Source organism: Petaurus breviceps, unplaced genomic scaffold (assembly GCF_028583685.1).
Source record: "Petaurus breviceps papuanus isolate PSGF00001 unplaced genomic scaffold, PetGlider_PUasm1.0 189, whole genome shotgun sequence".
NCBI classification, from domain to species: Eukaryota; Metazoa; Chordata; class Mammalia; order Diprotodontia; family Petauridae; genus Petaurus; species Petaurus breviceps.
Genome location: NW_027185809.1, coordinates 5,649,718 through 5,664,926, shown reverse-complemented (window position 1 = coordinate 5,664,926; position 15,209 = coordinate 5,649,718).

The window sequence follows — 15,209 nt, the reverse complement described above, 5'->3', positions numbered from 1 at the left end:
TCCTGGTATCAAGGAAGCAGAGAGTCCTGGTATCAAGGAAGCAGAGAATCCTGGTTAGATGGAGAACAGGAGAACAATGAAGGGAAGAAAAGGAATAAGGATCTCTGGATACATTGAACTAGGAATCAGATATTAGATATTTCCTTCTGAAGAGGAAACAATTATTGTTCTCCTAGGAACAATGGAATGTATACATAGATTTTGTGGATGGGAAATCATATAGTAGGGTTAGGGGAAGAAGAAACTAGTCATGGTGACTGGTAACTCTGCTGTGGGGGGCCTTTTCCAGTTGTCCTGATCTATATCTTGCCACTGGACCCAGATGGCTCTGGAGGAGAAAGTGAGACTGGTGACCCTGCATAGCCCTCCCTTAATTAAATCAATTCACTTGCAAGTCATGGCATCACTTCCTGATGTCATGGCCAAAAGCAACAGCTGAGGGGTGACAGTGAAGCAGCTATTTGTGGACTTGATGACAATAGAGAAGTGTTTTGTCTTCCTGCCTCACTTATTCAAGATGGGATAGAAAATTCCCAAGTTTGGTTGAACCCCATGACTTCTGCTCACTTCTAATTGTTCACACTAGAGCCAAATGCAAAGGAGTTAATTTTGGTTTCATGTCAGGCATCATGTCCTAAGGGTCAGAGCTGTCCTACAGTACAACGGGCTTCAAAGGCTGGGTGCCAGTTGTCAGGTGTATTATAGAGGGAATTTGTATTTGGGTATGGGTTGGGGCTACGTGGATTCCAATGTCTCTTCCAACTGGGAGACTTTGTGAATATGTGAAATGATACTCCCAGGAGGAATATGGAAAGCACTGCTAAAAATTCTGAAATCTAAGGCAAGAGGACAGAGACCTTAGGACCACAGTTCATGTTTTCATCCTTGTTGCTGCTATGAAGGTTGTGTGAACAGCTGGATAAGATGTTATCTGATGAGGAATATACACAATGACTAAAATAGTAAGGACAAAAACACTGAAGCTGAATGCTGTACGATTATAATGACTAAGCTTGACTCTAACAGATGAAAAAAATATATTTCTCTTCCATCTTTGCAGATGTGGGGCACTATAGATATGGATACGGAACATTGCAAACAGACTCGATTGATGTATTGGTTAATTTTACTTAAGTGTTCCCCCAACCCCCTTTTTATTTTATATCTTTTTATAAGAGATGGCTTCCTGAGTTGGGGTTGGGGGGAAGAGAGTATATTTGGAAATTAAGGTGACATAAAACAAAAGATATTAATTGACTTTTCTTAATTTTAAAAAGACGCTAAGATTTGGGTTTCTGGAACATAGCCTAAAATATAGAAATGAGAGCCTGACCAGGGTTTGGGTTTGCCCAGTAAGGGCTTGTTTTATAAATCTAATCAAAAGAGCTTTGAACTGCCAAGAAAGGGGAAGGTAGAAAATTGCCTGTGAATGTCTACCAAGCTAAATACCACAGAGATTAGCTTCAATGTAGAGAGAACAATAGCATTGGAGATACCTAAAAGTTTTCAAAGTACAAACTGTAAAATGTCATAAAATATGGATAACAAGCAGGATTAATCCAAGGAAGCAAAATTGACCTTATAATATCACTGAGACTTGGTAGGATGAAGTTCATGACTAGAATATGGATCTATAAGGTTGGTAAAGGACAGGCTTTACTTAGGCTGGTCTGGTAGTTCAGGTTTAAGATATGAATAAAAATAATTGCACTCATAGACTGACAACAAAAAGAGGTTTACTTAGCCATATCATGGAAAACATTCACATCAAGGACACAGCATTGGTTCAGGAAGATACGGACATGTGTCTGGTCAGTAAGGTGTGATGACTCAGGTATATTCTATGAGTCTGAGGGACTCTGACTCCTCAATGATTGGTTTCTTTTAAGACCACAGGACACTGGGAAGCTACATTATCAGCTTGATCGTTAGCCACTTGGATAAATCAAGTCTTGGGGATAACTTCCTTTAAAAAATATATAAATTTAAATTTATTATTAGAGAAAGCAAGGCAGTGTCAATTGTGTAAAAGTTAATCTGTTCAAAATCAGGGTTTTTTTTCAGTTATAGGCATGAAGTTTTATTTATTTTTAAATTTAATTTTTAAATGAGTAAACATCTCTTTTCTCTTACTCCCAAATTCTCTCCTTCATTGGAAAAAGAAAAGAAAAATTAACCTTTCTAGCAAATATACACAGTCAACTAAAACAATTTGCATTGGCCACATCCAAAAATATATCTCAATCTATACTGTGAGTCAATCACTTTTCTTTTAGGGGATGGGCAAAATATTTCATAATAGGTCTTTTGAAATCCTAGCTGGTTATTGCATTTATCAGATTTATTAGTATCCCTAAATTGTCTTCATAATACTGTTGTTATTAAACAAATTGTTCTCCTGGTTCTGCTCACTTCACTCTACATTATTAGTTCATGCAAGTCTTTCTAGGTTTCTCTAAACCCCACCCCTTTGCAATTTCCTATAGCACAATAGTATTCTATTATATTCACATACCACAATTTGTTCAGTCATTATCAGTTTGGTGGGCATCCCTTCAGTTTCCAGTTCTCTGTCATCATAAAAAGAGTAGCTATACATATTTTTGTGCATATGGATCCTTTCCTTATTTCTTTGGTGTCTTTGAGGGTAACAACCTAGTAGCTTTTATTGCTAGGTTGCTAGTTTTTATTGCTAGGCTATGCATGGTTTAGTAACTTTGTGGGGCATAGTTCCAACTATTCTCCGGAAGAGTAGGACCAAAGCACATCTCTGTAATTGGGTATTACTGTGCCTATTTTTTTTCCCACAGTTCTTTTAGCATGTCATTTTTCTTTCCTTTTTTGGGTCAGTTTTGCCAATCTGATGGGCATAAGACAATTTCAAGTGTTTTCTTAATTTTCCTTTCTCTAATTTTTAATGATTTGGAGAGTTTTTTTAATATGGCTATTGATAGCTTGGATTTCTTCATCTAAAAAATTTATGTTCCTATTTTTTGACCATTTTAAAATTGGGGAATGACCTCATTGTAAATTTGAAACCATTTCTTATATGTTTTTAAATGAAATTCATAGGAAAAACTTGCTGCAAATAATCCCCCCCAAGTAATCTTTCTTCTAATTTAGCTGTTTTATTTGTGCAAAATATTGTTTTAAATTTTATGTAATTGAAATTGTCTATTTTGCCTTCTGTGATCTCTATCCTTTGTTTAATTGTGAACTCTTGCTTTATTTATAGATCTGAAAGGTAATTTCTTCTTTCATCTTCTAACTTGTTTATTATGTCTTCCTTTGTGTTTCAATCATATATCCATTTGGAGCTTATCTTGATGAAGTGTTAAATGTTAATCTCTCTAATTTCTGCCAGACCACTTTCTATTTTTTCCAGCAGTTTGTTTCAAATAGTGGGTTTTTACTGTAAGGCAGTCTCTGAGTTTATTAAACATGAGGTTGCTGTGTTCATTTGCTTCTGTGTTATTTTCTTCTCCTTGATTGACTTCTCTATTTCTTAACCAGCACTAAATCATTTTAATAATTACTGCTTTATAGTATAGCTGGAGATCTGATGGTCTCCTTCCTTCCCATTTTCCTTGCCATTATTTCCCTTGAGATTCTGGACCTTTTGTTCCTACAGATGAATTTTGTTTTAGTTTTTTTTTTTACCTAGATCTATAAAGTAATCCTTTAGTAGTTTGATTGGCATGGCACTGAATAAGTAAATTAATTTAAGTAGTATTGTCATTTCTATTATATTGGCTCAGTCTACCCCATGAGTAATTAATATCTCTCCAGTTATTTAAATCTGTCTTTATTCATGTAAAGAGAGTTTTGCAGTTGAACTAATATAATTTCTGCGTGTATCTAGACAGGTAGCCTCCCAGGTATTTTATACATTTTGGGCTTATTTTAAATGGAAATTCTATTTCCATCTCTTTCTCTTGGGTTTTGTTGTTAATTTACAGAAATTGTAATGGTTTATGTGGATTTATTTTACATCCCTCAATTTTGTTGAAGTTATTATTTCAATTAAATTTTTAGCTGACTCTTTAGGGTTCGCTAAGTAAATCAGCAAATAATCTATAAAATATATAATAATAATAATCTTTAAAGAATAACTTTCTTCTCTGTCTATGCTTATTCCCTCAATTTCTTTTTCTGTCTAATCATTATAGCTAACATTTTGAATACTACATTTAAAAAAGGCAGTGATGATGATGGCCATCCTTGGTTTATTCCTGATCTTATTGGAAAATCCTCTAGTTTATCGGTTTATGCTGCCTCTTGGCTTGGGATACATGTTACTTATCTAAGAAAAAGTATATTTTTGCCTTTGTTTTCTATCATTTAAAAAAGGTATGGGTGTTGTATCTTCTCAAAGACTTCTTCCACATCTATTGATATAATAATTTTATTTTTGGTGTATCTGTTATTAAGCATTATATTGATAATTTCCCTAATATTGAACCAAACTTGCATTCATGGTATAAATCTAATCTGATCTTACTGGATAATCTTTGTAATATTTTGGAATAGTCTCCTTGCTAATTTCATTTTTTTCAAATACATCAATATTCATTAGAGATTGGTCTATAGTTTTCTTTCACTATTTTGATCCTCCTTGGCTTAGATATCAAGACCATGTTTGCATAAAAGAAAGAATTTGGTAGAATACCTTCTTTTCCTATTTTTCAAACAACTTTATGTAATAATGAAATTACATAATATTGAAATGAAATTTCCTTTGAATTTTTGATAGAATGTTCTTGTAAATCCATCTGGTACTTGGTTTTGTTTTTTGGAGAGAACTCACTTATGACTTCTTCAATTTCTTTTTTTAGATTGTATTTTTTAAGTTCTTTCTTGTTCAGTTAATCTGGGCATTTTATATATTTATAAATATTCATCCATTTCATTTGGGTTGTCAGTTATTGGCACATAATTGGAATTATGTTAACATTAGATAAAATTATCTAATAATTATCTAGCTATCTAATCATTTCCTTTATTCCTTTATTTGTTGTGCACTTTCCTTTTGCGTTTTTGATGCTAGCATTTTGTTTTTCCTTTTAAGAATGACTAATGTTTTACCCATTTTCTTGTTTTTTGAACAACTCTCTTCTTTATTAGTTCAATAATACTTTTTTCCTTTCAGTTTTTGTCCATCTCTTCTTTGGTTATTCAGATTTTCTGTTTTAGCATTTAGTTAAGGTTTAAAATTTTGTTGCTTTTCTAATTTTGTTAGTTGCATGCTCAATTTATTTATCTGCCCTTTCTCTCTTTTTTTTGGTTAAAATATTTAGATATAAAATTTCTCCAAAATACCGCTTTATATATATCCCCCAAATTTTGATATGTTATCTAATTGTTGCCATTAACTTTGATGAAATGATATATGATTTCCATGATTTGTTCTTTGATTCACCCATTCTTTGGAATTGTTAGTCTCCAATTAATTTTTAATCATTTCTTCAGCAGTTCTTTATTGAATGCAGGTTTTTATTACATTTGTTTTATAAAAGGTATATTTAAATTTTCTACTTTTCTTCATTTGTTTGTGACATTTTCATTTTTTATTTTTAATAAGTTTTTTTAAAGTGTTATTTTCTTTAGCATTTTTTCATGTCTCCTTTACCTAAGCTGTTACCTCTTTTTTCATGATCTTCTTGTATCATTCTCATTTTTCTTTCCAATTTTTCCCCTACCTCACTTACTTGATTTTCAAAATCCTTTTTGAGTTTTTCTGTGGTTTGAGATCAATTCATATTTTTCTTGGAGGCTTTGGATGTCAGAGCTTTGACTTTATTATCTTCTGAGTTGTGTGTTTTAATTTCTTTGTCACCATACTGACTTTCTATAAGAATTTTTTTTCCTCTTGTTTGCTCATTTTTCTAGTCTATTACTTGACTTTTAACTCTTTTTTAAAGTCAGGACCTGCTTCCAGGGTGGATGGCACACTATTTCAAGCTTCAGGGGTTTTGTGCAACTGTTTTCAGAGATACTTCTAGGGTCCTGTAAGTTTTCGGTTCTTCCAAGATTGTATGATCTAAGGAGAAGCGTTCACTACTCACCTGGCCTGTGAGTGATCATAAACCCTCTCTTTTGCCCTGGAACTGTGAGGAGGGTCTCCCCTCCATTCCTGTCACAAGCTCTGGTGTGCCAGTGCCCCTCCTTGCTCTGGGACTGCCATCCAGAACTGAGACCCAGATCCGTATGAGCAAAGCAATAGTCCCATTTCACTGTTAGCAAAAAGACCTCTGTAATATCCTTCTGATCAGTTGTTCAACCTCCTAATCATCTGTGGGCTGAGACCTCTGGAAGCAACCACTGCCTCTGCTGCTTCTGATTCAGCCACTTCCACAGCCTGTTCCTGTTTTGCTGGGGCCCGGCTGCATTGGCATGGCCTGTGCTGGACTCTGGTCCTCTCTCACCCTGGTGCAACAGACCTATCCTGGCAACCTTCCAAGTTGTTTGGGGCTAGAAATTTGTTTCACTCCATCTTTTTATGGGTTCTACTGCTCTAGAATTTGTTTAGAGTCATTTTAAAAAGGTATTTGGAGGGATTTGGGGGAGATCTCAGGTGAGTCCCTGCCTTTACCTTGCCATCTTGGATCTGCCTCCAATAAATTTTTTAAATGGATATTTTCTGAATAGTCTTGGGAAGCCCTCCCCCCACTTTCACCCCATTGTTCAGTTTCTACCAGATTCTGTATAGTACCTCCAATCCCTATCCTTATCAGGTATAACCCAGAGCCCAGCTCTACTCCAACCTTTGGGACCATTAATTCCTTTTCCCAACAGTCATTGCTGTTTGAATGAGCAAAGATTCACCCACTACATTCCTTCAGCTAAGACCATGGACCAGTAAGCTTTACCAGCAGCCTTGTCATTGCACCGTAAGGACCTCTGGATTTTGTAGTCTGTTATGCTTCTATGCTCTAATGACCCATGGGCCTTTCTATCTGTTCAATAGCTAAACCCTCCTGTATATGACATCTCCCCTAGTCAGAGCTCCTTGAGAGCAAACGTGTGTTGCTTTTCTATTTGTATCTGCAGTGCTGAGCAGAGTGTGTGGCTCATAATAAGCCGTCACATCATTGAGTTCTTTCGTTCCCCCAGGATCCAGCTCATCTGGGCTGAGTGACTCTAATTCACCAAGCACAAGTTGATGCTCTTTTTTGATTTCCTTACTTATCTTGGTATCAAATCTCTGCAAACCATTTTTGTGCTATTATTTCTGGTGCAAAAGCCATTCTCCTTTGAAGAGCAAACAGAAGCAAGATAAATCAAACAGTCCCGTTTTTTCTTTCTGTTGTCAGTTCTGATCGTTTTCTTTACCTCTCCCTGCTTTCATTCTCTCCTTTTCTTCAATATAGCTACCAGGTCAAACTTACTTTTGTTTTCCTTAGCGTTGTTTGCTAGGCTCAACTCATCCTTAGTTATTTTGACAGGATGATGTCACAGTCTTATTTTCATTGTCTGCTAACAATGTTAACTTCCACGGTTCCGTCTTCTGTATTAATCTTTTAAAAAATCTTTTGGCTGGTGAGCTTTTCTCTTTATCAGAGTTGTTTCCCTTTGTGTTTTCAATTCCCAACCATCTCTCTTGGGCTGGCTTTATCTGTAGAATTTTAGACCATGGAATCCAACCTATCTTCCCTCTGTACACTTTGAGATCTGCTTTCCCAAAATCAAGGTCCACGTCAGCTTTCTTCTCCTGTATCTTAAACTTTATAAGGCAGTGATTACTTTCCTGTCAATTTTCCCATCATTCCAAAGGACAGTAATTTCCCTCCTGTGAGTCCAAATCAGATCTACAATTCAGTTTTCCCTTGTTTCCTCCACATTTTGAAAGATGAATGTATTGCCAAGTCAAATAAAGCAATTATTAGCTGCTTTTTTTTTTTTTTGCAAGGGAGGGGAAGAGGTAAACAGAGAGATGGAAACAGACATAGAGACAAACAAGAAGGAGGGAAGGAAGGAGGGAAAAAGAAGAGGAGGAGGAAGAGAGAGAAGGGAAGAGGAGAGGAGAGACAGAGAGAGACAAAGACAGAGAGAGAGAGAGACAGACAGAGAGAGAGAGAGAGAGACAGAGAGAGAGAGACAGAGAGAGAGAGAGAGAGAGAGAGAGAGAGAGAGAGAGAGAGAGAGAGAGAGAGAGAGAGAGAGAGAGAGAGAGAGAGAGATATTCAAGTAGATGTTTGGATAATTGAAGTTCATCACTTATGTAGCATGCCTTTGGAACAAACTTGTGATGTGTTTCCTGAACTCATTTATTTCTTCTCTTTGTCCAGTTGATCTGTAGAGTATTTTGATGACAAAAAAATCCATGGTTTCTTCTTTCATTGATCTTAATCTTAATATTCTCCACCATGCTTTTCTCCTCTGGTTTCTGGATTTCCTTATTAGAACATATGGTTGTTGTCCATCCCTTGTTTTCAGAGGACCGATGACATCACAAGTGATGTCTTGACTTGCTCCTGAATTGGATTTAAGGGAAGCAAAATTGCACAAAGTCACCGTTGTCAGCTTCACTCTATCTTCCAGAGTCATTGAAGTCCAGTGGCAAGAAGAAAGTCAAGATGACCATTAGTGATGGCCTGGGATGTAGTGGATGACCTTGGTGTCTTTGATATCTGACCAAGTTCTGATGGAGTGCTGGGGTGCCTGTGCTTGAACCACAGTTTGTAAAATCACATTAGTTTGCAAAATCACATTTCTCCCTAGCCTCAAATCTCCCCAGTGTCAGAGCATTATCTCTGCCCCTTCCCCCTGCCAGCACTCTGCCTAGCAAGCGTTCAGGAACTGTCCGTCTCCCCTTAGTATAATGGCCAGCTGCACCTATGCATCCTTCAATGCACTATCTGTAAGTTAACTCCTCAGCCAATTAGGCACATCCTGAGTCCCCATTAGCCTGGGTTCCCAACATCCATCTTGTCAAACATGACACTGATGGGTGGCAGACTGGGCACTTCTCAGTCAGCCCTGACTGTTGGCTGACTTACTGACGTTTCAAGCCTAAAACCACACCTCCATGCAGCCCTTCCTTGGGCTATTTCCCAGTAAATTATGGGCAACACACCTGCGCAATAGATATTACAAGTGCATGTTCCTTTAAGCATTGACCACTCCTTAACTCCTCCCTAATCCCACCCTTACTCACCTAGTTAGCATAATTGACATCTGATTTACTATTGTAACTCTTTATAAACCTTTAAGGTGGCAGGTTCCCTAAGACTGAGAATGCTGGAGCCTGGGCATTCATTCCAGACTGCCCACCAAGGGACTCTGGTCACTGGGGTCCCTCAAACACCTATCGTCCCTCGTCAGTTCTAAGCCCTCCATAGTGCCTGCTTCAGCACTCTTCATGGTTGTTGGAATTAAGTGTTCTCATCTCCCCATTCCATCAGGGAAAGTCTTCACATGCTTGCGGTAGACATTTCTCCTAACTCACCAATAGATTTGAGGCCAGTCAGTTATTCTCAACCTGGTTTATTTAACCTGTCTGCTAAGATTTGAGTATTTCTTGTTAATATACAATGTTATTCTGTCTCTACTCTCACATACAAAATTCTGATTGATTCATCAACTTGCCCCATTCTCCATTCCATCATACAAATTTACATTGCCTACCAATTCATTTCCCTTATCCTTTCTTTCTTGCCTTGCCAACTACATTTTCTTTTTCCTTCTACCTGAATCCTGCTTCTTGAGTCCTAACTCTAAATCCTTAGTCTTCTTTAATCTTCCTTAATCCTCCTTAATTTTGCTCCTTCTCCTTCAAGTTTTTCTTGAAGAAGTCAGAAATACAATCTGGACCTGAAAATAGTTCTTCAATTTTTAAAAAAATCAATTTTCCCCCAAGTTTCTCTTCAAATTTAATCCTTGACTTTCTTCACAAGTCCAAATCATCTACATAATGTCCTTTAGCTTCTTATTCAGCACAAGTTCTTTTTTCTTCTCCTGCTCCTTCCTTTACAACATTCTTCCTCAGAAGTTAGAAAAATTTTTAAGAAGACTAAAACCCAGATCCCCAGACTACAAATTCATTCAAATTGTCCTTATGCTATAGTTGCCAAATACTATAGGCTATATCTGAATCCCCAACTAGCTCCTTCCTCCCCCAGGACTTTGGGTGGATTTAAGAGCCATTTGCCCTTTGTACCCTGGGGCTTAGGTGGGGAGCCTTTGTTTGAATGGTTATGAGTGGGTGTAGATGGGAAGCCTGGTCAGCTCATGAGCCAATTCAGCTCCCTCTACGGCAGGCACTGGTCTCTTCTTCCCTTCTTCATCCCTAGGGACAAGGGTCAGCATCCATGTAGCCACATTCCCCATCTTTAAGACTTTCCTGGTCCCCATTCTGAGTAGAGACCTCTGGGTGCTGCATATGGGCGCCCCCTTGTGGTTGTTCCCAGAACAGACAGGATCTCATTATCCAAAAGGAGAGGACTTTGAGAGGGAAGGGGAAGCAGGTAGAAAGGAATGTAGGGTATAATGGTGTGGATGGGATAGATAGATGGGAAGAAAGGAACATTGAAAGGTGTTTGGAGGCTGAAGCCGTTCACAATGCCTGGGCTGTTCAAAATGAATAGATTCTCTGTCTTCTCTCAATTCTCCAAGTCTATCCACATCCTCCCCCCACCCCACCCTGACTCACCCAATAGGAGACTCATTTTCCATGGTCTTCTGGTGCCTGCAACTTTTTAGACCAGAAGGGACAACACTGGAATCTGCCCAGTAAAAGCTGCTCCTAACCTCGAGTTCAGTTGCTTTCTAGCCTTTGCTTTGTTTGCAAATTCATTGCAATACATGCTCACACCTGTTTGTGTCTGTCTGAAATTCAGGGCCCCTCTGGCATTGGGCCCATTGGAATTTTTGTTGTTGTTTAGACATTTTTCAGTCATGTCCAATTCTTTATGACCCCTTTCAGGGTTTCCTTGGCAAAGATACTGGAGAGGTTTGCGCTTTCCTTCTCTAGCTCATTTTACAGGTGAGGAAACTGAGGCAAACAGAGGTAACTGATTTGCCCAGGGTCACAAAGTTAGTAAGTTTCAGAGGCAGGATTTGAACTCAGGAAAAGGAATATTAAACTTCAGGTCTGATATTCTATTCACTATACCATCTTTCTATCGCCTCCATTCTCTCCAATCCTCCCCCCAATATTTGCTTGAGTGGAATATTTACATTCCTTCGTGGAAGTAGGTCTTTTCCAGAGTCTTGACTTGGGAAATTCCTACTTGCATGTACTTGAAAGAACATTGAACATGACAGGCAGAGGTGGAGTCAAAAGAACTCTAGATTTAGAGAGTCAGGAGAGCGGGTTCCAATTCTGGTTAAGTCTCAGAGAACAGAAATGGAAATGGTGTGTTGGAATATAGGGAAGGCCTAACAACTGTGGCAATCAATGCATCATTCAGTCCGCAAGCATTTATTAAGCGTTTACTACATCCCAGGGCACTTCATCCAGTGCTTGAGATACAAAGACAAAAAAATGAGACAGTTCCTGCCTTTAAGGAGTGTGTGTGTGTGTGTGTGTGTGTGTGTGTGTTTGTATATGCACACACATATATGCCATCTTTATTTTGTATATATCAAGTACATTTTTTTTTTTTGGTGGGAGGAAGATAGTAGTAATTGGGAAGAAATTTTGACAGGCAATAAAGAAAATTTGACTGGTGCCACCTTGCCTTTCTCTTTGGGGCTGGGTTTTTGTGGGCCAATTTGGAGAGACAAATCAAGGAAGGTCATAGGCACACATAAGAAAGAGTGGGGGTGGAGGGTGGGGACCATGGGCTGGGCAGGCAGCTGGTAACAGTAGGGAGGTAGGCAATATGGGGGTGGGGTGATCATGTGATCTGCTTTCTGCTGGGTTATTGCAATTATTGCCAAGTAATTCTGATGTGTAGCATGAAGAGGGTCTGAACAAGTTAAGTTCTCTGTTCTGCTAATAAGGCTCCATAGTGGCTCTGCCAAAACGCTCCAAAAGTATTCTTGCTGCCTGGTGGAGATTGCTCTGATGAGACTGGCCCAAGGGAGCCCTGTGTCTGGAGGGAAGCATTTCTTAATCTTTTACATTATAATTTCGGTTTTGGTTGTGGACTTAGGAAGAACATATGAAAGTGTCTTCCTTCAAATCTGACCTCAGACATTTGACACTTATTAGCTGTGTGACCTTGGGCAAGTCACTTAACCCCAATCGCTCTGCCCTCCCCCCTCCAAAAAAAAAAAAAAGAAACTCTCTTCCTATGCCTTTTGTTAGTATAAAATAGAGAACCCTGCTGGAGGGGAGGGAACAACTGAGTTGCTGATACCTCAGAAGGGTTCTGAAACTTTGGTGGACTGTTTAAGCGAGAAACTAAAGGTCATCTCCTGGCCTGGGAACCATACACATTCCTGAGGCTGGGAGGAGATCTCAGTTGAGGCAGCAGTAATAGGCAGCTGAAGACCAATTAGCTGTTTTTCTCTGTTGTGTCCAAAGAGCTGTAGGAATTTCCACCCTGGTCATCAGATTCAAAGCTAGGCAAATGATATGCAAACGATAAGGTTCTTTTTGTGACAAGAGAATGAGTGTATTTAGAAATAAGATTAATTCCCCACTCCCTATTAGCTAAGTGTACATTAGAGGAGGAGAAAACTGTTTCTCTTTAACATCAAGACCAGAGAGGGTGAATAGAAGTGGCCACAGGAAATATTTATTAAGTATCTATCAAATATGATACTGAGCTGGGGGGCTATGTGTGTCATTTGGGTGAGATTCCTGTCTCCTAGGTCTCACCTCCTCCATGGATTTTATACCACCTTCCTTTTCTCCAAACTCCATGAGAACTTGCAGTGGGTACCACATAATGCAGGCATGGGTCACATGTAATAAACAGCTTCTCTTTCTTGCTGTAAATAGAGTCTCATCTCTGAGGACAGATTGAGAATTCTCTGAGGTTGCCTTTTCCCTTCTATTTTATTTCCCTTACACAATACAAGGGATAGTGAAGATAAAATAGAATTATAGATATGAAAATACTTTGAGAAATTGAAGTACCAAGCAGATGTGTCAAATACCCCATCTCTACAGTTCATCTTCATATAAGCTTTATTGCCTCCTCATCATTTCAATGGGTAAATTCTGTGTCCCCCTAGACTATGAATTCCCTGAGAGTAGGATTTAGTTCTGATCCTCTTCTGTCTCCTTTCGCACTCCAAACCATTATATACCCTTTCTCTACCTGCTCCTTGATGGAACTAGGAATAGAAAGCAAAGATCTTTATCAGCTGTGTGATTCTGGGCAAGTCATTTCATCTAACAGAGATTTCATTTTTCACTCATTCATTCATTCATCTGTATAATGATGATAATAATTGTTCTGCTTACCTCACAAGGTTGTTGTGAAGCTAACACTGTGTAAACCTGAAAGTAAAGTTCTGTAGAAATGTGAATTATTGACTATTGTGAATATTTAACTTGCTTCAGGCAGCAGCAAGATCTCCCCAGTCTTGGTATTTCCTATCAGCCTGGCTTCCAAGTTCTAGGAAGTTAGTAGACACTCAAGTCTTTCAAATCTCGTTCCTTAGCTTGCCATTGGATGGAAAGCCAGGCTCATTAATCAACCAATAAGCAATTTTAGAGCATGCTAAGTACTGGTACTATGACAGATGCTAGGGTTCCAAAGACAAATATAACCATCCTTCTCTGATCTTTACCTATTTCTGGGACGTATGTGGGTGATTCTAGAAGATAGTTAAGGGGAAAGATAGGAGAGGTCGGGAGCCAAGCAGTATTAATTTTGTGTCTGGCACAGCAGTTGGCTGACGGTGTGAGGACTGGCTCATGACTATCTGCAGTGATATAGGGAGACTATGTAAAAGAAATATAAAATGTAAGACTTTTAATAAAAACCCAACTCTGCTGGACTGATAGCTTCTTACTCTTCTATTCCTTTAATCTTTCTCTCTGATTGATTTCAATCCAGTCAATATTTATGAAGCACCTATTGTATAGGGAGCACTGTCGTTCTCTCTGGCAGGCCCTCCTCCTAACCACTGAACCACACTCCTCTTTTTCATCGTTCCTTTCTATTGGTTTCTTCTTTGATTCTCATAAGAATTTGTGTCTAGCTGCAGGTGTCAGTATCTGTGGCCTAGAGCTCTGAGTGGTGGTGGCTGAGGAGGAGGGAGGGGGACACATACTGCCTGGGGCTGCGGGAGGCATTGTGGTCCCAGAGAGATATCTGCAGAGCAGATTCCCATGCCCCGGTCACCAAATATCAGGCACAAGGTGCCAACTAGACAGCTTTGAGCTCAACTTTCTGTGACTCTCACATTCCTGTTTGGAATAGGGAATAGAAAATGGGGTCTCAATTCACGTGGACATTTTGGGGGCTTAGCTATGGGTCATTTTCTGGGAGATGACAAGACTTTCTGGAGAGAGGTAGAAGTCTCCCTGTTGGTGAGAAAACCCCTTTTTCATCAAGGCATCTCTAAGGGTAAACTGATTCCTGCTGTCAAAAGCTTAGTCAACAAAGACACATAGGGAGTCAATTGAAATATTGCATAGAATCAGAAAAAAAATGAATACAGATATAATAGCCCCTACCAGTGGGTTGACTGGTTATAGAACCCCTTGGAATTTATAGTTTTTTCCTACTGTTGGCGGAGAGGAAACTAATTTGAAATCAGCCATTGGCTGGGGTAGAAGAGTTTTTGACTCTCAAGGAGAATGAAGAGAGAAGAGAAGAGAGGTGGGCAGTGGCAGCTAGTATCTGAGAGAGGAAGGACAGGGCAGGCTCTGCCTTGCCTCAGCTTTTGTTTGTGTTTTCTTCAATTTATTCTGTTAAAGAATGCACATACTGGATTTAATAAGTTTTCTCAAAACACCTGTGGTCAACCATATCCATATGGTGCTGGGTGTCCCTTTAGTTGTGGTGTGAGGATGCAGTGGTAGCTACAAAGGAGAGAGGAATCTTTCCTAGCAGAATTCTGGGAACTCAACCCCCAGTCTCTATTGTTAGAGAGTTCCATTCTTTTAATTGGGAGTATAAGTGCAAGACGTTCAAAGTGCAGAATCTCCATTAATTCAGGGCCTATTTTCTAAATTTATTTTGTCAATGAAAGTCAAGGTTACATAGGAAAGGGCAGATCTCTGTAATTAAGAAAGGAATGACTGGATGGGTGGCAAGAGTCAGTAAATATGGTGTGTCCAATAAGTGCTTTGTAGACAGATA